The sequence below is a fragment of the Schistocerca cancellata genome, chromosome 1 (genome assembly GCF_023864275.1).
Source record: "Schistocerca cancellata isolate TAMUIC-IGC-003103 chromosome 1, iqSchCanc2.1, whole genome shotgun sequence".
NCBI lineage: Eukaryota > Metazoa > Arthropoda > Insecta > Orthoptera > Acrididae > Schistocerca > Schistocerca cancellata.
Window position 1 is genome coordinate 821,232,214 of NC_064626.1, and position 23,762 is coordinate 821,255,975.

Genomic DNA, 23,762 nt, shown 5'->3' on the forward strand with positions numbered 1-23,762 from the left:
CTGGTGGAGGCTCTGCAATAGCGTGGGACGCGTGCATTTGGGTGATGTGGAAACCAAGGATGCGTCTAGATGCGACTCTGACCGATGACACGCAAGTAAGCATCCCGTATGATCACCTGCATCCATTCATGTCCATTGTGCATTCCCACGTACTTGGAAAATTCCAGGAGGACAATGCGAGACCCCCACACATCCAGAATTACTACCAAGTGATTCCAAGAACACTCTTCTGAGTTTAAACACTTTCGCTGTCCGCCATACTCCGCAGACATGAACATTATTGAGCATATCTGGTATGCCTTGCAACGTGGTGTTCAGAAGACATCTCCAACCCCTCGCAATCTTACGGATTTATGGGAAGCCCTGCAGGAGTCCTGGTGTCAGCTCCTTCCAGCACTAATTCAGACATTATTCGAGTCCATGCCACGTCGTGTTGCGGCACTTCTGCTTCCTCGCGGGAGTCGTACACGATATTAGGCAGATGTACCAGTTTCTTTGGCTCTTCAGTGTATAAATAAGCGTCGAGTTAGATACAAGGCCGAATTCATTTAGGATGGCACCACCTGCTCATTTTAGCAGCCATGTGGGGCATCACACAGATAACATGTTTGGTAGTTACTGAACTGATAGGTTCATGATGGCCTTCAGTTTCCATGTCTAAGTCAGTTGTATTTCTGTCTATGATGTCACTTGAAAAGATCGACACACGATACAGTAATAGCAGATGCTGCTAATTTGCAAGAAGGGACACACGACGCATTGAATTAGTTCCGTAAGGCACGAAAGTCTCCCAGTGTGGGCTCACATCTTTCAAGAGAAGAATGTAAGCCAGTCTTCAAGCTGGAGGGAAACAGTTGCAACATTTCTGATGGTAATTCATTTTGTCAGTATACTATTGCATATGTAACATACGTTTTGTGCATGTAATTTTGTTTTTTGTTATTCAAAATGACAGTTATTTTTTAATGTATCTCTGATGTGTGATTTTTTTAAATTGTATATCTAATGTGTGATTTGACTAGGAAATGAACAAACTGCACTTTTGTGATGCAATTGACTTCACATTATATTACGCGAAAATGAGCTATTTTTTTACGAAGGACAACAGTATTCATCTTTTTATTTTATTTCAGCCTTCGAGATTGAACTTTATTGCCTTCTTGCGTAGTGCTGTGGTGCAAAACAGTGAACCATTGTGTAATGCCAACGTGAACCAGAAGGAAGTCTCGCACATTACTGTTTGTTCTGGCTACAAGTGGTTTGCGGAGGCTGTTTCCACAAACCACTGGGGAGCAAAAGAGTCGATGACTATTTTCGTCCGCAAATTGATTTCTAAGCAGGTGAAATTTATACATCCATCGAAAAGTCACTCTGTGTTGGTAAACGACGGGTAGAAAAAGAAAGGTTCGGAGTAGGAATAACATTCTGAGTGAGAGCGTATCAGTGATAAGATTCGCTGATGACATTGCTGTCCTCAGTGAATATGAGGAACAATTAAAGCGCCTCTTCAATCGAATGAACAGTCTAAAGAGTACCGAATATGGACTAAGAAAGAACGGATCGGAGTAAGATTAAAATTCACGGGGAAGGATGTCAGTGATAAGATTCCCTGATAACATTGCTGTCTTCAGTGAAAGTGAGAAATAATTACAGGACATGTCAAATGGAATGAAAAGAATATGGACTGCGCGTGATTCAAAGAAAGACGAAAGTAATGAAGCACAAATAAGGTTAGCGATAAATTTAACACTAAAATCGGGTTCCACAAAGTAGCCAAAGTGGACTAAACCTGCTAACTTGGAAGTAACAAAAGAAGTGAGGAGGATGTAAGAAGCAGAATAATGCAGGCAAATATGACACTCTGTGTTTAAAAGAAGTCTACTAGCATCAAATGTTTAATATGAGGAATGAATTTCTAAGAATGTACATTTAGAGAATAGAATTGTATGAAAGTTACTCACGGACAGTGAGGAAACTGGAAAAATAGAGCATCTGACGGTTCGATATTGGTGCTATAAAAAATGTTGAAAGCTAAGTGTACTGTAAAGATAGGAAATGAGGAGGTTCTTCGTAGAATAGGCAAGGAAAGGAATATGCTAAAAATATCAAGAAGGGTTAAAAAAAATGTTCAAATGAGTGTGAAATCTTACGGGTGTTAACTGCTAAGGTCATCAGTTCCTAAGCTTACACACTACTTAACCTAAATTATCCTAAGGACAAACACACACACCCATGCCCGAGGGAGGACTCGAACTTCCGCCGGGACCAGCCGCACGGTCCAAGACTGCAGCGCCTCAGACCGCTAGGCTAATCCCGCGCGGCAAGAAGGGTTAGGGTGATAGGATATGTGTAAAGGCAGTAGAGAATAGCTTGTATGGTACTAGATAGATCCATACGGAGTAAAAACAGTAGAACCAGACAAATATTTTATTTTATCCGACAAACAATCAAGGACGCTGGTCGTCAGCGATTCTCTAATTTGAAGGGACTTGCACGGGAGAGTAAGTTGTGGCAGGCCGCATCAGACCATTCAGAAGAGAGGTGACGCAAAACTATCTTGTGAATAACTTCGAAAGCTTCATGAGACTGTCCGTGGATGGTGGTTAGAACATAGGGAACTCCTGGAGATAGTGTAGGTATAGGACTGAGTGGAGAAACTCAGGTCTCACATTGGGTGTATTTGCTGGTGTAAACGCAGCAAAGAGTTCAAAATTTGGGATGAAACCATTGGATGTGTTGAGTGTAAGAAATCAGAATGCGTTCAAACTGGGAAAGCACAGGGGGAGGAAAGTAATTCGATACACGTTTCGAGTAGGACAGGATAGGTGGGTGCGAGTGCGTAGCTCTGGTTCAAATGGCTCTGAGCACTATGGGACTCAACATCGGAGGTCATCAGTCCCCTAGAACTTAGAACTACTTAAACCTAACTAACCAAATGACATCACACACATCCATGTCCGAGGCAGGATTCGAACCTGCGACCGTAGCAGCAGCGCGGACAGCCAAGGGACTATAGACCTTAGAACGCGAGATAAATTTCAACTTGATGCGTCTACCCGTTCCTGAGAAGAAGGGGTCTTAACGGATGGACGGACACACAGACACTCGGACATCAAACAAAGAAAAAAATTGGCGTTATAACTAAAAATTAACAATTATGTGATTTTTTTCTTTAGTTGTATTGTGAAACCATGTTTCTTTCCAAATTACATGATTCTAGGCGAAAGGAAAGTACGCTATAGGTCTTGATGAGTGAGTTCATGGTATCAGAATATGATATAAATGGCCGTATATTTGATTGCATTCACTTGGAAGGTAACGTATATTATACCGCCATGGGCCCATAGACCTTGGTATGTAACATAAATTGTAACTTGATACGTCCAGCCGTTCCCGAGAGAAGATGTTTTGAACACAGTTGGACAGATAGACAGGCAGGACAACTAAGTGATCCTATAAGAATTCCATTTGTACCTAGTACGACACAGAAACCTAAAAATATTCCTTGTTGCGCATTATTAAAGCTGTCAGCGGTTCAGAAAAGCGATCAATATGCAGCAACAGAAAATTTTGGTTATTTGCCCAATAAGTAAAATGTCTGACAGGCAGCAAAGCAAGTTTTAAATCTCACATAAAGTAGGATCCCCTGAACAGGTCTTGTTCCACGTACGAATTTTTATTTCAGAATGGTAGCCTGTAAAAAACCCTAGTTTTTAAGTGCAACTGAGTGAATGGGACGAAAAAAAATAAACATGTTCATTAACGTTAACACTAACCATGCATAAACATCCTGTAAACTGAGTCGTTCCACATCATTTCGGTAAAAGAATCGTTCAGATGAACCATGGCACTAAATTTTTATACTAGTGCTAGAGAGAAGTAACCTACGAAAACTACGGTAGCACTCGTAGGAAAAGAAAGATAAAAGAACGTCTAAGAGAGAAACTGGAAGCTGATGACTTTTCTTTTTTGTTTGTTTGTTTGCTTGATCTTTTGGTTTGCACATAACAGGAACCGCACACCGTACAGTGTTAGTCCATTGTGTGTTTTGTATTCTTACACAATATACATCGCATTTTGTCACTAATTAAAATTAGGCGATCGCATAACTGCTGGGATTTTATGTAACCAAAACATTTACGTCTGATTCAAGTACAGTTTAAATGTACAAACATAAAAAGATACATTTATTTATTGTTGTAATTTTGTACTCAATAGGAAGTTCTTCATCATGACCAAAGGCAAGAGTTTCCTGTTATTATAGATAAATGCCAAAGTTGTTTGACTAACAGAAACGTGTTTGATATACGTTCGACACAATATCGAACCGAATATAAGTCTGACGCAATATTGAATCGACGTTTGATATATTTTCGTTTTGCGGTTTTGTCTCATTTTACCTTTTGATTGAGGAAATTACGTTTTCTAACGCTATATGATAAATCTCCCCCCCCATGAACCATAGACCTTGCCGTTAGTGGGGAGGCTTGCGAGCCTCAGCGATACAGATAGCCGTACCTTAGGTGCAACCACAACGGAGGGGTATCTGTTGAGAGGCCAGACAAACGTGTGGTTCCTGAAGAGGGGCAGCAGCCTTTAAAGTAGTTGCAGGGGCAACAGTCTGGACGATTGACTGATCTGGCCTTGTAACACTAACCAAAACGGCCTTGCTGTGCTGGTACTGCGAACGGCTGAAAGCAAGGAGAAACTATGGCCGTGATTTTTCCCGAGGACAGGCAGGTTTACTGTATGGATAAATGATGATGGCGTCCTCTTGGGTAAAATATTCCGGAGGTAAAATAGTCCCCCATTCGGATTTCCGGGCGGGGACTACTCAAGGGGACGTCGTTATCAGGAGAAAGAAAACTGGCGTTCTACGGATCGGAGCGTGGAATGTCAGATCCCGTAATCGGGCAGGTATATTAGAAAATTTAAAAAGGAAAATGGATAGGTTAAAGTTAGATATCGTGGGTATTAGCGAAGTTCGGTGGCAGGAGGAACAAGACTTGTGGTCAGGTGAATACAGGTTAATAAATACAAAATCAAATAGGGGAAATGCAGGAGTAGGTTTAATAATGAATAATAAAATAGGAGTTCGGATAAGCTACTACAAACAACATAGTGAACGCATGATTGTGGCCAAGATAGACACCAAGCCCACGCCTACGTCAGTAGTACAAGTCTACATGCCAACTAGCTCTGCAAATGACGAAGAAATTGAAGAAACGTATGATGAGATAAAGGAAATTATTCAGATAGTGAAGGGAGACGAAAAATTAATAGTCATGGGTGACTGGAATTCGATAGTAGGAAAAGGAAGAGAAGGAAACGTAGTAGGTGAATATGGATTGGGGGTAAGAAATGAAAGAGGAAGCCGTCTGGTAGAATTTGCACAGAGCACAACTTAATCATAGCTAACACTTGGTTCAAGAATCATGAAAGAAGGTTGTATACATGGAAGAACCCTGGATATATTAAAAGGTATCAGATAGATAATATAATGGTAAGACAGAGATTTAGGAATCAGGTTTTAAATTGTAAGACATTTCCAGGGGCAGATGTGGACTCTGACCACAATCTATTGGTTATGAGCTGTAGACTAAAACTGAAGAAACTGCAAAAAGGTGGGAATTTAAGGAGATGGAACCTGGATAAACTGAAAGAACCAGAGGTTGTACAGAGTTTCAGGGAGAGCATAAGGGAACAATTGACAAGAATGGGGGAAAGAAATACAGTAGAAGAAGAATGGGTAGCTTTGAGGGATGAAGTAGTGCAGGCAGCAGAGGAAAAAGACGAGGGATAGTTGAAATCATTGGGTGACAGAAGAAATACTGAATTTAATTGATGAAGGAGAAAATATAAAAATGCAGTAAATGAAGCAGGCAAAAAGGAATACAAACGTCTCAAAAATGAGATCGACAGGAAGTGCAAAATGGCTAAGCAGGGATAACTAAAGGACAAATGTAAGGATGGAGAGGCTTATCTCACTAGGGGTAAGATAGATACTGCCTACAGGAAAATTAAAGAGACCTTTGGAGAAAAGAGAACCACTTGTATGAATATCAAGAGCTTTGATGGAAACCCAGTTCTAAGCAAAGAAGGGAAAGCAGAAAGGTGGAAGGAGTATATAGAGGGACTATACTAGGGCGATGTACTTGAGGGCAATTTTATAGAAAGGGAAGGGAATGTAGATGAAGATGAAATGGGAGATACGACACTGCGTGAAGAGTTTGATAGAGCACTGAAAGACCTAAGTCGAAACAAGGCCCCGGGAGTAGACATCATCCCATTAGAACTACTGACAGCCTTGGGAGAGCCAGTCCTGACAAAACTCTACCATCTGGTGAGCACGATGTATGAGACAGGCGAAATACCCTCAGACTTCAAGAAGAATATAATAATTCCAATCCCAAAGAGAGCAGATGTTGACAGATGTGAAAATTACCGAACCATCAGTTTAATAAGTCGCGGCTGCAAAATACTAACGCGAATTCTTTACAGACGAGTGGAAAAACTGGTAGAAGCAGACCTCGTGGAAGATCAGTTTGGATTCCGTAGAAATATGGGAACACGTGAGGCAATACTGACCCCACGACTTATCTTAGAAGCTAGATTAAGAAAAGGCAATCCTACGTTTCTAGCATTTGTAGACTTGGAGAAAGCTTTTGACAATATTGACTGGAATACTCTCTTTCAAATTCTGTAGGTGGCAGGGGTAAAATACAGGGAGAGAAAGGCTTTTTACAATTTGTACAGAAACCAGATGGCAGTTATAAGAGTCGAGGGGCATGAAAGGGAAGCAGTGGTTGGGAAGGGAGTGAGAAAGCCTCTCCCCGATGTTATTCAATCTGTGTATTGAGCAAGCAGTAAAGGAAACAAAAGAAAAATTCGGAGTAGGTATTAATATCCATGGAGAAGAAATAAAAAGTTTGAGGTTCGTCGATGACGTTGTGATTCTGTCAGAGACAGCAAAGTACTCGGAAGAGCAGTTGAACGGAATGGACAGTGTCTTGAAAGGAGGGTATAAGATGAACATCAACAAAAGCAAAACGAGGATAATGGAATGTAGTCCAGTTAAGTCGGGTGATGCTGAGGGAATTAGATTAGGAAATGAGACACTTAAAGTAGTAAAGGAGTTTTGCTATTTGGGGAGCAAAATAACTGATGATGGTCGAAGTAGAGAGGATATAAAATGTAGACTGCCAATGGCAAGGAAAGCGTTTCTGAGGAAGCGTTTCTGAATTTGTTAACATCGAGAATAGGTTTAAATGTCAGGAAGTCGTTTCTGAAAGTATTTGTTTGGAGTGTAGCCGTGTATGGACGTGAAACGTGGACGATAAATAGTTTGGACGAGAAGAGAATAGAAGCTTTCGAAATGTGGTGCTACAGAAGAATGCTGAAGATTAGATGGGTAGATCACATAACTAATGAGGAGGTATTGAACAGGGTTGGGGAGAAGAGGAGTTTGTGGCACAACTTGACTACAAGAAGGGATCGGTTGGTAGGACATGTTCTGAGGCATCAAGGGATTACTAATTTAGTATTGGAGGGCAGCGTGGAGGGTAAAAACCGTAGAGGGAGACCAAGAGATGAATAAACTAAGCAGATTCATAAAGATGCAGGCTGCAGTACGTACTGGGAGATGAAGAAGCTTGCACAGGATAGAGCAGCATGGAGAGCTGCATCAAACCAGTCTCAGGACTGAAGATCACAACAACAACAACATGATAAATCTGTATTGTTTTCGTTTTTTTTTACTACCTCGTCCCATTGTTCCACGTTACAAGTCGACAAGTGAAGAAAACCAGAGTTAAACGTTGACGTAATTTCAGTTTTGCTATAAGTATTGTTTACTTTTAAGTGACACATAGGAGGGGAACTAGCTAGAAAAAAAGAATTTTTCGTCTCTTTATATACCACTGGTGAGACTGTTCACCGCTTCCGATTTTTAGTAGCATCTAGCAAGACGCTGATTGCACACGTAAAGAAAGAGAGCGTCATGGGATAACGCCCGACTGTATGCAGCACACCTAACGGACAGGTAACGCGGGTAGCTCTTTAACTGCCCAAAGCTACTACGAAGACTGCCGTGGGGTACGTCCACTTACGGCAGTTTACACTAGGCTACGGTAGCTTTACAGCTCGTAAGCACAGTGCCGCCCGGTGGACGCTGTGAGTGAGCGGTGCGTGTTGCAGGTAATGCGGGCGCGGGTCGAGGCCAGCAGAGACCGCCGCGTGCCGCCCGCGGACTCGCACTGCCCCCCGGACGCGCCGCCCCGGCCGCCAGCCGCGCGCTCGCCCTGCTCCCACCGCCTCTGAAGTCCGAGGGACAGCTCAGCCTCAGCATCCCTACAGGTACGTCGCTGCAGCAGGCGCTCTTTGTTCCCTAACAATGAGGTGACAAAAGTCAGGGTGTCTCTCCTACTACCTTGTCGGACCTCCTCTTGCACAGCTTTGGAAGTCACCTACAGAAATATTGAGCCATGCTGCCTCTATAGCTGTCCATAACTGCGAAAGTGTTGCCAGTACAGGATTTTGTGCACGAACTGACCTCTCGATTATGTCCCATAAACGTCGATTGGATTCTTGTCGGGCAATCTGAGTGGCCAGATAATTCGCTCGAATTGCCCAGAATGATCTTCAAAACAGTCACGAACAGTTATGACCCAGTGGCATTGTTCTATGGGAACATGAAGTTCATGAATGCAAATGGTCTTCAAATAGCCAAATATAACCATTTACAGTGAATGATCAGTTCAGTTGGACCAGAGGACCCAGTCTATTCCATGTAAACACAGCCCACACCAGTATGGAGCACCATCAGCTTGCACAGTGCCCTGTTGGCAACCTTGGCCCACGGATTCGTATAGTCTGCGCCACAGTCGATGCCTACCATTAGCTCTCACCAATTTAAATCGGAACTCGTCTGACCAGACCATGTTTTTTTCCGTCGTCTAGGGTCCAGGCGATATGGTCACGGGCCCAGGAGAGGCGCTACAGGTGATGTCGTGCTGTTAACAAAGACACTCACGTCTGTCGTCTGCTACCATAGCACATTAACGCCAAAATTCGTCGCACTATCCCAACGGGCACATTCGTTGTACGTCCTACATTGAGACACTGGCAAGTCCACGCAAACGCTGCTGTTCTCGGTCGTGGTTCAATGGCTCTGAGCACTATGGGACTTAACTTCTGAGGTCATCAGTGCCCTAAACTTATAACTACTTAAACCTAACTAACCTAAGGACATCACACACATCCATGCCCGAGGCAGGATTCGAACCTGCGACGGTAGCGGTCGCGCGGTTCCAGACTGAAGCGCCTAGAACCGCTCGGCCACTTAGGCCGGCTTCTCGGTCGTGAACTGAAGGCCGTCGGCTACTGCGATGTCCATGGTGAGAGGTAATGCCTCATATTTGGTATTCTTCGCACCTTCTTGACCCAGTGGTTCTCGGAATATTGAATTCCCTAACGATTTCCGAAATGGACGTCTAGCTCCAACTACCACTGCGCGTTCAAAGTCTGTTAATTCCCGTCATGCGGCCTTAATCAGGCTGGGAACCTTTCCACTTGAATGGTCTGAGTACAAATGACGGTTATGCCAATGCACTGCCATTTTATACTTTGTGTTGGCAATGCTGTAGATATTCATATCGCTATCGCATAACTTTTGTCATCTCAGTGTAGGTTAGCTGATAACTCAGCAACGTAAGCTCACCGGACAAAACGATAGACACCCCACTAGAAAGCATGAAGGTAATACAGTCTAACGCTGCCTCTAGCTTCGACAACGGCCTCAATTCAGCAAGAAACAAGATCCACAATTTCCATCAAATCTGCCGTATCGAGATGAAGACACTCATTGCCTATAAGAGTCCACAGAGGTATTTAATTGCGGGGATGTTGTTTACTATGTACAATGGCGAAATTTATGTTCAGAAATATCTTCCCCCTACAAATGTTAGTACTGTGTCCAGGTTACTGACCTCATTTGTACTGAGACTGCAGGCTGTGTCTGTGTGTGGTCCGGAGGGAGGGGGGCGGTCACAGTTGGATCTTAACACAATGAAAGAGCTCGCACACTTCTGTAAGTTGTACTAACCTGACGTCTTCACTCCATGTACGTTGCCCCAGCGCAGTGATAGGCCGAGGCGGTGGTTCTCGAGCAGGTACTGCTGGCTAAAATTAATTGTTATTATACGTGATGCAGATATTCAGGCTTAGACAATTATTTCAGTCACGAAGTGGTCTTAGTGCGTGTAACAAAAGCCATAATCACCAAGTCGTGTGCTAACAACGATCAATAATCTATAATCCTCTCATAAGATGATCCCCGTACGTTACAAGAATACTTTTCGGGCCCAGTGAACAATAAATAACTTTCTAACAAATAACCGGTCGGCAGTGCTCAGAGACGCAACGACACAACCACGCAACCACACTACTGCTGCCAAAGAGTACACACCATGACCCACTGCCAGTACGGATCACTTCCTGAAACATTCACTGTGACAGCTCCACAAGGCAGGAAGTGATTCACGCTGTTCATATCTTATTTTACAAATGTTATATCTAGATTATTTTAATAAGTATGTCATAATGACTTCACTGAAGAGAGACTCTTTACCCTTTTAGAAAATTTTAGGTTTCCGTACCTTAATCGGTAACAACCGAAAGCTTACAGGATCATTTCGTTGTCCCTCTGTTAAGATCCCTTCTTCTCAGGGATGGGTAGACGTATCAATTTGAAACTGAGATCACACACTAAGTTCTACGATCCCTTGACGGTGTAGAAACTTTAAGCTTCCTTGTCATCACAATCAAAAGATACGGCCATTAATGTCACATACTTTGATACTCGCAAACTCATTCATTAAGACCTATAGGTGAACTATCTGTGTACTTGGTTAAGTTTGTGCTGAACCCTCAAAGCGCGAGTACTACTTGCACTTGTCTGGTTATTATTTGACGTTTCAATTAATGAATAGGTTGGAAGTTCTGGCGCACAAGCCGTACCCAAGTAACCACTCATGGCGTAACACACTCCACTGATTCCACGTCAGCTAAAGGCAGCTCAAAGAACTGTAGTGCCTTGTACAAACCGACGCGTGGCATTTGGTCTCAAACACTGATCAATACTTCTGTGTGACGTCAGCTGCTTGCCACGTCACGAAAGGTGCTCTAGATGACAAGAAAATAATAATGCTTGCAAGAATAAGCAATGCTACAGATTTTTCGCTCACTGTTGACTAAGACCAGTCAAGCTGAATAGGATGCCGAATGTTCATCAAACCAGGAGCACATTCATGTAAATAAAGTTGTTTTATCTAGAAAGGCGGGAGTGTCTACAGCGCATTCACCATCACCGAGAATACTTAAACATCCTGCACCATGTTCAGAGTAATCTGAATGAGTAGGCCTAAGTCATGGTACGAAAAATATCCACAGAACCACTTCAAACCTGACCTACATCCTCCACAATCTGCGGTTTAAACGTCTCTTTGGGCTGTCTGTGTATTCAACTCTTTGCATCATTTGAAAAGAGGCGACTCGTCGGACCACATTATACACAACAAGACTGGAAACATGCAGTTTTATGTTCCACTGTGAACGGTGATCTTTTGCGGGGTACGCGATTCCAAATGTCCAGTGATGGAGTCCCCTTCGTAACGTTCGATCGAATATCGGTTGAAATGGACTTCCATTACCAGACAGCAGCAATTCATTTCTGGTCGAAACCGATTGTCACTGACATGGCATGACACCCGTCGCGTTTCCTATCGATTAGTATCCTCTTACGACCTCTTTTATTACCCCGAATTACATTGCAGCTAGTGGTTTATCATGCCTTGTAGACAAGGGGTACAGTTATCATTGATACACCATCAAATCAGGCATCTTCATTCACAATGTTGTCATAGGCTTGGGGGGACACGGTAGCGCCTTTCTGTCATTGCGTCACACCTCTAAGTCGACACATGTTCGTGCGCTGATTCCATACAGACGACTGGTACGTAAACACTATGTCGCTGATGGACCTTTATTGTTTCATATACGAGGGTCCACGATCGAATCTCTAATGTAGAGATTTTTCGAGTTCAGGGCAGCTCTCGAAATTCGTTGAACACTTGAGACCTTTTGGTGCTGTAACTGCAAAATAATTGACTTGTTTTTCACCCAAAGGCATTCTCATTGGTTCAGCCTCTTCTACAATTCAAATTCCCCCACTATTATGAGCCGACACCTGGAAAGATCACACGGAAACTGGATCACTCTCCGAATGCTGTTCGGAACAATGGCTAGACGGTATTTCAACAATGTGTACTGAAAGCTTTCGCATGTGTTACAGTATCCTCTTCTAAGAAAAAACAGTTTGAGAAGATCGTTGTCTCAAAAATGTACGGATACAAGTTATTGAATGCCGGCCCACTATTTTGACTGGACCAGAGGTGGGAATCTTCCTACATGTCGATCATGTGGTCTGAAGATGGCGTAATATATCGCCGAAACTGATAGTCCAATTAAATAACAATTTGGAAATTTAGGCGGCTGAAGGATGTTTGATTTGACATTCTGTTCTGAACAGCCGACGTCGCGCAACCGTCTGTGAAAAGATGGACATACAGAGGCAATTATATGAGTTTCTGAGATGAAAAATACATGTATTTCATTAAATCTGCCTTCGATGTCTTCCGTTCGTTTTGATCGTCCGACAGAAATTAAGGGATTCTGCAAGACTTCAGGAAATAAAGCAGGACCATCTCATACATTGTCCTGCACGTAAATAACTTGGCAGGATTCAGATAATTGATAATATACTAGAAAACAGTGCTCTATGAAAGACAATGCCTGCAGAAAACCTGAGAGTCTACTCGTATTAGTTATTAGTATTCATTTGCGCAGTGACGGTATCGGACGAACAAGGAACTGAGCCGATATGGAGAAAGGCAGCGCAAAAGGTGACAGGATTGCATGACAGGCAGGAGAGAGTTTAAGACATTATCAGAAGGTTCATCTGATAGACACTCCGACACATGCCTAATATCTCTATTTCTGCCATTGTTACCATCGTTGTTTCCATCCTCACATGATGGACATTCACCCATTTTTAAATAGAGCACTGTCTTGTTCCTGCGGCCGGACGTCATGTATGGAGGCATATTATTACCTAGCTTATGCCAGGGAAATAGGTGAGCAGGGAAAGTCGTCACTACTTCCATTGCTTCATTTTCTAATCTAATTCCTTCAAAAAAACCTGTCTTAATTCGGTTGCGTTCTATTACCTTTGTTTTAATTTTGTTAATTTTCACCTTACACTCACTGTTCAGGGCACTATCCGTTCCACATTGATTAACCAACTCCTCTGACAAAATTACTATGTCATCGGAAAATCTCAACGTATTTATTTCTTCTCACAAAACCTTAACTTCTGTTCCAAAATTCTATTTGGTTTTCTTTACTGCCTGCTCAATATACAGATTGAGTAAACAAGGGGAGGGGCTGTAAGTTGTAACTATGTCTTACCTCCTTCAACTACTGCCTCCATTTCATTTTCTTCGACTCTTATAACTGCGATTTGGCTTTTGGACAACTTGTAGATAATCTTTCGCTCCTATATTTTATTCCTGATAATATTATTTATTTATTTAGCATGTGGTTAGCAGTACATCACACGAGAAAACATTCTTTCATTAATAATACATACACATGTATTTAACATATATAAAAGTAACATATTCTGATAACAGGCATATATTCTCATAATTAGAATTATATTAATACCTTCAGCTGCTAACGGGCGTTGATACATATCAACGGGGACAGGTTTGAAAGAACAGACTCCATATCCATGTAAGTGTATAGTTATGGCAATACCGGTCATGATCTTCTTCTTCTGTGCGGATGCACACATCTTCCTCAAACTCTTACGGGATTTGGTAAGAAAGTCTTCCAGGAGTAGTGAGTGTGTTGGGGGTGGGACACTACGAAGGTAGTGTGTGGACATACAAGGTGAGAATGTTGGTCTCGCGGGAGGCGTGCGCGAGATAGTGCCTGCAGTCGCGCTATATTCTGTGCCGCGGTGGCTCAGATGGATAGAGCGTCTGCCATGTAAGCTGGAGATCCCGGGTTGGAGACACGGTCGCGGCACACATTTTCACCTCTCCCTGATGATATATGTCAACGCCCGTTAGCAGCTGAAGTTATATTAATATAATTCTAATTTCGTTCTAGACGGCTGCAGGTCATCAATGGTGTCTGTTCTTTCGGACATGTCCGAAAGAACAGACACTATATCCATATAAATATTCTCATAAGATAATAAATGAGCAGATGCTTCACAAAATAAGCAAGAAAAGAAGTAATGTGGAAAACACCGAATAAAAGAAGGGAGAAGATGATACAGCGTGTGTTAAGACATCGGAGTATAGTTTACTTGATACTGGAGGGAGCCATAGGGGGCAGAAACTGTAGGGGAAGACAGGGTTCGGAATATATCTAAGAAATAATCGAAGACGGTGGGTGTAAGCGATACTCTGAGATGAAGAGTGGACGGAATCAAGCCATTTAGAAAACTGTTGAAAATAAATGAGGAAGGAAAGTCATAGGACTTCTATTATCTCACGTATTATTAAATTTTCCAGGTACCCTTATTTATGTTCCCCTGTCTTGCAGACGCCCCACGTGTCACGTAGCCACTCTGTCGTAACGCTGAAAAAAGTGTCATCCCAGGTTTCAGTAACACGACTGGTTACTGAACGGTGGTCGTACCGACGTTCTGGGACCGGTGGTGTGGAATAACGCCGAAGCAGTTACCAGCAGCAATCTCCTGTGGTAACCTGCAAGAGCTGGCTGGCAGTGTTACAGAGGGAATATCCTCTACTCTACATGCACTGTTTCCACCACAGTCTATTAGCGCACTGCCAAATTACTCTCAAAATAGTGCTTCCCCCATTTAATCTTCATCCACTTCCTCTTCCCTTTCCCCTTTCTGTGTCCTTAACTTTGTTTCCTTTGTGTAGTGCTTCTATGCAGTGTTCAAAAATTCCCTTTACAAACTGCTAGGACTTGTAGAGGGGTGTGGCTAGCTAATTTTCTGAATCTGAAGACATATCTGGAAACGTAGCGTTTCCTTGCTGTATCCATTTCAAAACATTTTGGTAACGCGACCACTTTTAAAAGTAATTGATTAGGCGTGCCTCAGTACATCACTTATATTACAGTTGTACTTGCTAATAGCCAAAGAAATTGCTCGTGTAGTCGTTGACGAGTTTCCTTTGACGTGACGCAGTACGGCCTCTTCCAGTTCGTGTGTGCGGCGTCTCCTTGGATCACCATAGTCACGCCTGCTGACGGTGAAGGTACCCTTTCACAAAACCGTAGCGCAACTGTGGCAAAACGGGTATACGGTGGAGACGGACGTTGTGGAGAACGATTCTGTTAAGTGACAAGCAGCTTTTCCGTTACCGTGAGCTCCATTCAGAAGGATCATGTTGGTGTATTATGCAAATGTGTACTCAACCATATTTCTCTAACACTCACAGACACGTGAGTGAGGCTCTAACCAGGTCAGAGAGGTATGAAAGTGGTCAAATGACATCAGCCATTCCGACGTTACCAGGCCCACTATGGCTACCCTGTTGCACGCCTTTCTAGCAAACAAGTTCTCAAGCGACTGTAGCACGGGAACGGTACGTTTCCGGATATGGGTTCCTAGTCAAAATATTATATACTCACTCCTCTCCACAAGTCCTAAAAGTAAGTAACGGGAATTTATGAACACCCTGAATATATTTCTTTCACCTATTAGCCTTATTTGTCTATAATTTCCTTCCACCTATCAGATTTCCCTCCTTTGCTTAGCAATTGCTTGTTAACTGAGCTCGTGATGCTGCTTCCTTTTTCTCCAAATCTTTTCTGAACACAGCAGCTATTTTTCTCATAGTTATGCTTGCTTCAACAGTTTTTGTATCTCTTCTCTAATCGTGTTTGTACACTTTGAATGTTGTCAGAGTTTCATATTTTACAGTTCTCCATTTCTTGCTTTTTTATATTTTCTCATATCGTCATTTAAATTCCATAGCTCGAGTGTTATTTAGGGATTGCTACTGGGGCTCGTCTTTTGCCTAGTTCTTTCTTTACTGCCTCCACTGCTTCAGCTATCAAAGCTACTAATTCATTTTCAACTACATTTCTTTCGCCTACGTCAGTCAGTGGTTGACTAAAGCTTCCTTGGACACGGTAAACAACTTCTAGTTCTTTAAACGTATGAAGGTCCCATCTTCTCTGTTTCCTACCTTCCCGCAAATTTATCGAGCTTTAATTTGCATTCCTTAAGTAATAAATTTTGGTCAGAGTCAACAACATGCGAACCCGGAAGTGTCTGCCAATTTACAATCTGGTTCTTAAATCTCTCTTGCTGTTATATACTGCGCAAAAGAACGTATCACATTTTCGAAACACCGTAATTGTCTCCCACTGCAACGCATAAATTTGAAATTGGGCTCAAAGGTGCCTACAACCTTCCTCTATAATGGCGCAAAAGCGTGGCGCCCTGTGACCTCACCCTCAGGCTCGGCGCCGCTTCAGACAGCAAGGTGTGGACAAATGCAAACATAAGATCACAGCTCAAAAGTTCATGTGAGGTATTAGGTGGGTTAGTGACGTGACATCGGCACAAAATTTCACCACAATTCTACCCAACATCTCTGTGAACGTGTCGCACGATGAGAAGGTCGTCACAGCCCCTGTTACCCACACTTCATCCCTTCTTCTGACGCCTCCAGGACGCAGATCAGAAGCACAGCACCCAGGGTTGAAATCACGCGGTTTTTTTACAGGAGAGGGAAACATTTCAGACATACAGCTGCTCAGGATCGACGCGAAAAGACCTCAGGAGTAGGCTTAAAGAGCGTTGATTACCACATATTTCGTGGTCGGAGACGGTAGTTCGCAGTGCGATGAGCAACAAGACGAGGTTCTCGACAGCGGTCGACACTGCTGACACCCTTCTCCTCCCCCCCCCCCTTCCCCACTTCCCACCCGATTCATCCCTGCTCTAAACACATCATGGGGCACAAGATAACCTGACGCCTTTGGTCTGTAGTATGACCGCAATTTTTGCTCTGGTAAACAGGGCGGAACATTAGGAAAATAAAAACCTACGGCATCTTCGAGGCACCACTCGGCTCAGTGGGTGCCCAACTCTCTGATAGGAGCACTCATAAGGTGCTTAATAAAGCTGGGTGGGTGACACCGAGGGGTTTGCCAAACTGGGGGGCCTTTGAGGGACTCATTGCCGTTATATCCACGCACATGTCGATGTTACACCCCTCCGTGATGATGATGCTTGGTTTGTGGGACGCTCAACTGCGCGGTTATCAGCGACCGTACAAATTTCCTATCTTTACACAGTCCAATCTCGCCAAATTCACGAATGATGATGAAATGATGAGAACAACACAGAAACTCAGCCCCCGGGGAGAGAAAATGCTCAACACGGCCGGGGATCGGACTGGGACCCCGTGATCCAAAGGCAGCAACTCTAGCCACTAGACCACTAGCTGCGGACTTGCACCCCTCAGCGACCACACCGCAGGAGGGCGCGATACATGAGGGCTGCGCCGGCCGGGGTGGCCGAGCGGTTCTAGGCGCTACAGTCTGGAACCGCGCGACCGCTACGGTCGCAGGTTCGAATCCTGTCTCGGGCATGGATATGTGTGATGTCCTTAGGTTAGTTAGGTTTAAATAGTTCTAAGTTCTAGGGGACTGATGACCTCAGATGTTAAGTCCCATAGGGCTCAGAGCCATTTGAACCATTTTGAACCCTTCGCTGCTTCGAATCTCGTTCAGAATTCGTCGAATGGTTTTGGACGGTACTTAGAGGCTCCGCCCCGTATAGAAGAGCAAAAACTGCGGTCGCATTATACACTAAAGGGGTCAGATCACCTTCAATAGGATTGTAGCCCCACGACGTCATTAGAGTAAGGATAAATCGTCCGGGGCCTGTCAGCACAGCGAACGTTGTCAAGAACGTGGTCCTGTTGTTAGTTGCGCGGCAGACTGTTGTTTTCGACCACGATTTGTGTGGAAATCAACGCCCCAATAAAAAGGCTGATCTGTCTGTCGCCTTTTATGCCACGTCCTGAACGTTTTTCATGTCAATTCCAAGTGCCGATAAGAAAACCGCATGATTAAACGCTGGGTATCGTGGTTCTGACCTGCATCGCAGAGTTGTCAAAATAAGGGATTAAATGTTGGTAAAAGGGGTGTGACGACATTCCTATCATATGACACGTCCAAGATGAGGTCGGACAGAATATCTGTGAAATTTGGTGCCAATCTGACATCATTTACCCACCTTACACCTCACAAGTATTTATGAGCTGTGGCCTTTGTTTCGAGTGTGTCGGCAAGTTGCTGTTTGAAGCGGCGCCGAACACAAGAGTGACGTCACAGGGCTCCACGCTTTTGCATCCGTACAGGAGAAAGGTTGTAGGCAGCTTTGAGCCAATTTCAAATTTATGCGTGACAATGGGAGACAACTACGTATGATCTATCTGAGGTCTTCTGGTATCACCAGGACAATACAGTGATGTAGATTGTAGACGTGGCTGTGTGTATAAGAAAAAGAAAAAAAATCTTACGGTATCTGAGATTAACGACTGAGCACTGATATAAATGTTGAAAAGGGCTGGAGCCAGCACAGTGCCTTGAGGTAGACATTTCCCTGCGGCCAAGACGTGTAGCACATATTACTCCGGATGTGGGCAGAGATTAGTGCTCCTTGGAGGAGAGGAGAGGTGTCTGCCCGGCCGCATTCAGAGCCGCAATCAGGCGCGAGGACCCGCGGCACGGCGCGGCCGGCGCCGTTTTTCGGGTCAGCGCGCCTCATCCGCGGCGGACACCGCCCACCGCCTGCCGCCGGCCGCGTAATCCCGCGCAAACCCAATTTCTCACGGCCACCGCGTCCACAATTAATTTCCAAATCCCTGCCGGCGCCCCGCGGCGACGCTGGTCGCGATTTTTCTCGCCCGCCCATTAAGCCCCGCTGATTGGTGTAACGAGCACCAGGTATTAATCGCGACACGGTCGTCCTCCCCGCCGCGCCGCTCCCCGCTGTGGGTGTTCGATAGCTGCCTCCCACCCTGTCCACCGGTTAGCGGAAACTTCCAGATCGTGACCCCGCAGTCTGCAGTGACGGCTTCCTCCCAGCGACCGAGGTATGCATCCTATCGCCTGGCTAGCGCGATGTTTTTCTCTTTTTCTAAATCTATACTTGTGATAATCCTTTTCTAATGTAGTTAGTCCAGGAATTTGAGGGGTGGTTATAAAAATTTAATTAGCACCTCGAAAAAATTCACCTGCGGCTATGAGACCTGGCAGTGGTTTTAGTTCTCTACACTGTCACCCTCCAGTGCGACAATATTTTCCAACGATGAATGATTAGATGGAGACCTTGTATGAAACGTCCCCTTACAAAAATTATAAATGACTGTGCTTAAACTGACACACAATATTTTTCGCGCAACGCAATCTGACTTTCAAAAATCCCTACAAAAGAATGGCCCTGACTAACAATAACCTATACCTTTAATGAATCACTTACCTCACAAAAATCTTCGTTACTCAAACTACACCAATACAGCGTGCGCCAATACTGCCAGCTGAATAAAAGATTCCAACTACTGAAGGCACTAACTACTGATAGGCATAGTTGGCAAATGAAAGATTTTGATAGAGAACAAACAATGTATTTACCTTAATAGTGTTCAAAAGTCATTATTATATTGCGCAGTTGGAGGTGAGCCGCCAGCAGTGGTGGATGTGGGGAGAGAGATGGCGGAGTTTTGAGATCGGATGATCTGGACGTGTGTCCATCAGAGAGAGTAAATTTGTAAGACTGGATGTCATGAACTGATATATATATATATATATATATATATATATATATATATATATATATATATATATATATCAGTTCATGACATCCAGTCTTACAAATTTACTCTCTCTGATGGACACACGTCCAGATCATCCGATCTCAAAACTCCGCCATCTCTCTCCCCACATCCACCACTGCTGGCGGCTCACCTCCAACTGCGCAACGCTACGCGCTGTTAACAGCCAACTGCCCAACACTGCAATAGCAAATCCCAACAATGCAAACCAGCCACAGGCTGCACACAGCACAGTCAGTGATTTTCATTCAGAGCGCTACGTGACGTTACCAATATAAAAACCTAAACAGACTACTTACACTTGGTACCAGAAGTTAGCATTTGCCTAATTTAGAAAATTTTCCGCCAGGAAAACCATCTTGTCGTCACTTTGGGAACGTCTCCAAAACAATGGTTTAATCTTCCGATGAAAGAGGAAGAGTCACTGGATGCCATCTCAGGAGAATACGGTCGGCGGATAGATGAGGCAAAATTTCATAACTCAAAGAAGCCGCGTGTGAAACTGTGTCATGCAAGAAATGAATTGGGGTACGGAAAGTCATCGAGTAAAACAGAAGTGATTTCTGACGTTCCCCAAGGTGTTGTATAGGCCCTTTGCTGTTCCTTATCTATATAAACGATTTGGGAGACAATTTGAGCAGCTGCCTTAGGTTGTTTGCAGACGACACTGTCGTTTATCGACTAATAAAATCATCAGAAGATCAAAATAAATTGCAAAACGATTTAGAAAAGATATCTATAGGGTGCGAAAATTCGCAGTTCATCCTAAATAACGAAAAGTGTGAGGTTATCCACATAAGTGCTAAAAGGAATCCCTTGAACTTTGGTTACACGATAAATCAGTCACATATATAGGCCGTAAATTCAACTAAATACCTAGGAATTACTATTACGAACAACTTAAATTGGAAGGAACACACAGAAAATGCTGTGGGGAAAGCTAACCAAAGACTGCATTTTATTGGCAGGACACTTAGAAAATGTAACAAATCTACTATGGAGACTGACTACACTACGCTTGTCCGTCCTCTTTTAGAATAATTCTGCCCGGTATGGGTTCCTTGCCAGATAGAATTGACGCAGTACATCGAAAAAGTTCAAAGAAGGGCATTATCGCGAAATATAGGAGAGAGAGTCGCTGAAATGATACAGGATTTGCGGTGGACATCATTAAAACAAAGGCGTTTTTCGTTGCGGCGGAATCTTCTCACGAAATTGCAATCACCAACTTTCTCCTCCGAATGCAAAATTATTTTGTTGACACCGACCTACATAGGGAGAAAAGATCACCATGATAAAATAAGGGAAATCAGAGCTCGTACGGAAGGATATAGGCGTTCGTTCTTTCCGCACGCTATACGAGATTTAAATAATAGAGAATTGTGAAGATGGTTCGATGAACCCACTGTCAGGCACTTAAATGTGATTTGCAGAGTATTCACGTAGATGTAGATGTCGTGTAGCAGAGACACCAACGCGATGCTTCGACTCGACAACCTCCCCTATCTTGTCAACGGATTTGGGCCGTACGCTCCTGTGACGGCTTGCTCTTTACGAGAATCATCTGTTACCACCACGCCATGCTAGTCCCGAAAAACACACAGAGTCACGTTGCCGAATGATGGTTGGGTCGTCGCCTGTTTTTGGCAGTGGCGAATCCACATGTTTCTACTGCTTGATTACCTGCCTTCTCTCTGGATCATAGTGTACACCCATCACTCGTCCATGATGATTAGGCGGCTAAAGAAGCAATCTGAAATGGCCCGACACTGTACTCTCTGTCCGGCGGCCTCTTTGAATGGGAGTGTGTGCAGTCTTGGAACACAGTAGGCGCCGAACTTTGTCAAGTAACTGATCCATGACTGGTGTTCACTTTTTCCTCTGTCACGTGAATCGCGAAATGCAGATCTTGGAGCGCCAGAGTCTCCACCTCCCCTGCTATTCTTGGTTCTCCAGAGAGAAACAGTCTGCCACTTCCTTCTTCGTCAGTCGATTTGTCTGACCATACTGGACGTGTGTGTGTGCCATCTTGTCACTGTTTCATATGACGGTCCGTTGTTGCCGTGAAAGTCCACTAACTCAACACGATTTGTTGCAGCGTTGTTTCCATTCTAATATAGAAACCGTGCGAGGAGTTAGTACAGTGGACTTGCTTTCGGGAGGACGACGGTTCAAATCCCTTTCGGGCCATCTAGGTTTAGGTTTCACGTGACTTCCCAAAACTGCTGAATGCAAATGCCGGGAAGTGCCTTTGAAAAGGACATGGCCGATTTCCTTACCCATTTTTCCTTATTCTGAACTTGTGTTCCGTCTCTGATGACCAACTCGCCGACGGGACTTTAAACTGTTATCTTCTTTCCTCTCTTTTCAAAAACAGAAAAAGATCTATCGCCCAGCACTGGACGTTATTAATGGGCTGAGCCATATTGTTTTGGTTTCTCTGGTGGCGGTGATATCAGTGCGTTCCACGGTTGGACATGTGCCTGCAAACAAACAAATAATGAATTACAGAAGTTTATTTTTTCGAAGTGATAATTAAAGCTCTATAACTACTTTTACGTATTGGTGTTTTCTATGCAGTCACCAAGAATAATCTATTTTCCATTTCTGAAAACAATGACCATCATCTTTTACAACGGTTTGAATCGATTCGCCTTCACTGATGCATAAAAACCGGCTTTGCCGGACCACATGTAACCAAAAAAAACAAATCGGCGAACAAAATCAACTGTATTAACTTTGAAGATCCAAACGTGACAAATGCATTCTCGCATTTTCCAACCACCTTACGCAAAACTTTTTTGTAGTTAATTACCCATGTGAAATGTTTAGTTCCTCTTTTTCTCAAACGCGCAGCATTGTCCAGTATAACAAAACAAATATGAACTGATACCAACCTCATTTAACTATGCAGAGAGATGTCTTCTTCACGTAAAAAGTCCCAACTTTTAGTGTAATTGATCATTACAGGGGATGGAATTCATGTAATCATCGACTTGGTGACAGTATCATTTCGATTTCGAAGACTTATATCTGAAACGAGCAATAGTCTCGCCACACATGTAGCAAGAAACACAAATCTACGGGCTCTTTGATAATTAACAGCGAAAACTGACAGGTGAGAATATGTGATAATAAAAGTAAAAAGTTTTCGCAATGAGGGGATTATTTTATTTGAGGAACCAGTTTCGGCGCTGCGTTGCACCACCTTCACGCCGCTTGCCGACTTATAGGAAGATTCCCACCTCTAGTCCAATCACTTCACTCAGTCACCAAGTGATGATTGAAGGGTTTGCTGTGTCAATAATCTACGGATGTCAGTCACTGAGTGCTGGCCCCTATTTTGACTGGACTAGAGATGGGGATCTTCCTACAAATCTGTCAAGGGCCTAAAGATGGCGTAACGTAGCGCCGAAACTGGCTGTTCAAATAAAATAACAGCTGGGAATTGAGACGGCTGAAAGGTGTTTTGATTCGACATTCTATATTGAAGAACTGTGGTCCCGTAACCTTCTGTATAAATATGGACCTTCAGAGACTGGCTCAAATGGCTCTGAGCACTATGGGACTTAACATCTGAGGTCATCAGTCCCCTGCCCGCATCTCGTGGTCGTGCGGTAGCGTTCTCGCTTCCCACGCCCGGGTTCCCGGGTTCAATTCCCGGCGGGGTCAGGGATTTTCTCTGCCTCGTGATGGCTGGGTGTTGTGTGCTGTCCTTAGGTTAGTTAGGTTTAAGTAGTTCTAAGTTCTAGGGGACTTATAACCACAGCAGTTGAGTCCCATAGTGCTCAGAGCCATTTTTCA

The 23,762-nt window shown here is 43.7% G+C and overlaps 1 protein-coding gene across 8 annotated transcripts in view; it reads left to right on the forward strand.

The window, feature by feature from the left end:
• Positions 1 to 23,762, forward strand: part of LOC126188374 (glutamate-gated chloride channel) — a 681,209-nt gene that overhangs the window by 447,331 nt on the left and 210,116 nt on the right. For 6 of the 8 annotated variants that reach the window (XM_049929990.1, XM_049929998.1, XM_049929976.1 and 3 more), the window contains exon 4: positions 8,197 to 8,355. The exons of the other annotated variants lie outside the window; for them this stretch is intronic. The gene's annotated coding sequence lies outside the window, so the exon portion shown is untranslated. The remainder of the gene's footprint in view (positions 1 to 8,196; positions 8,356 to 23,762) is intronic. 8 annotated transcript variants of the gene reach the window in all.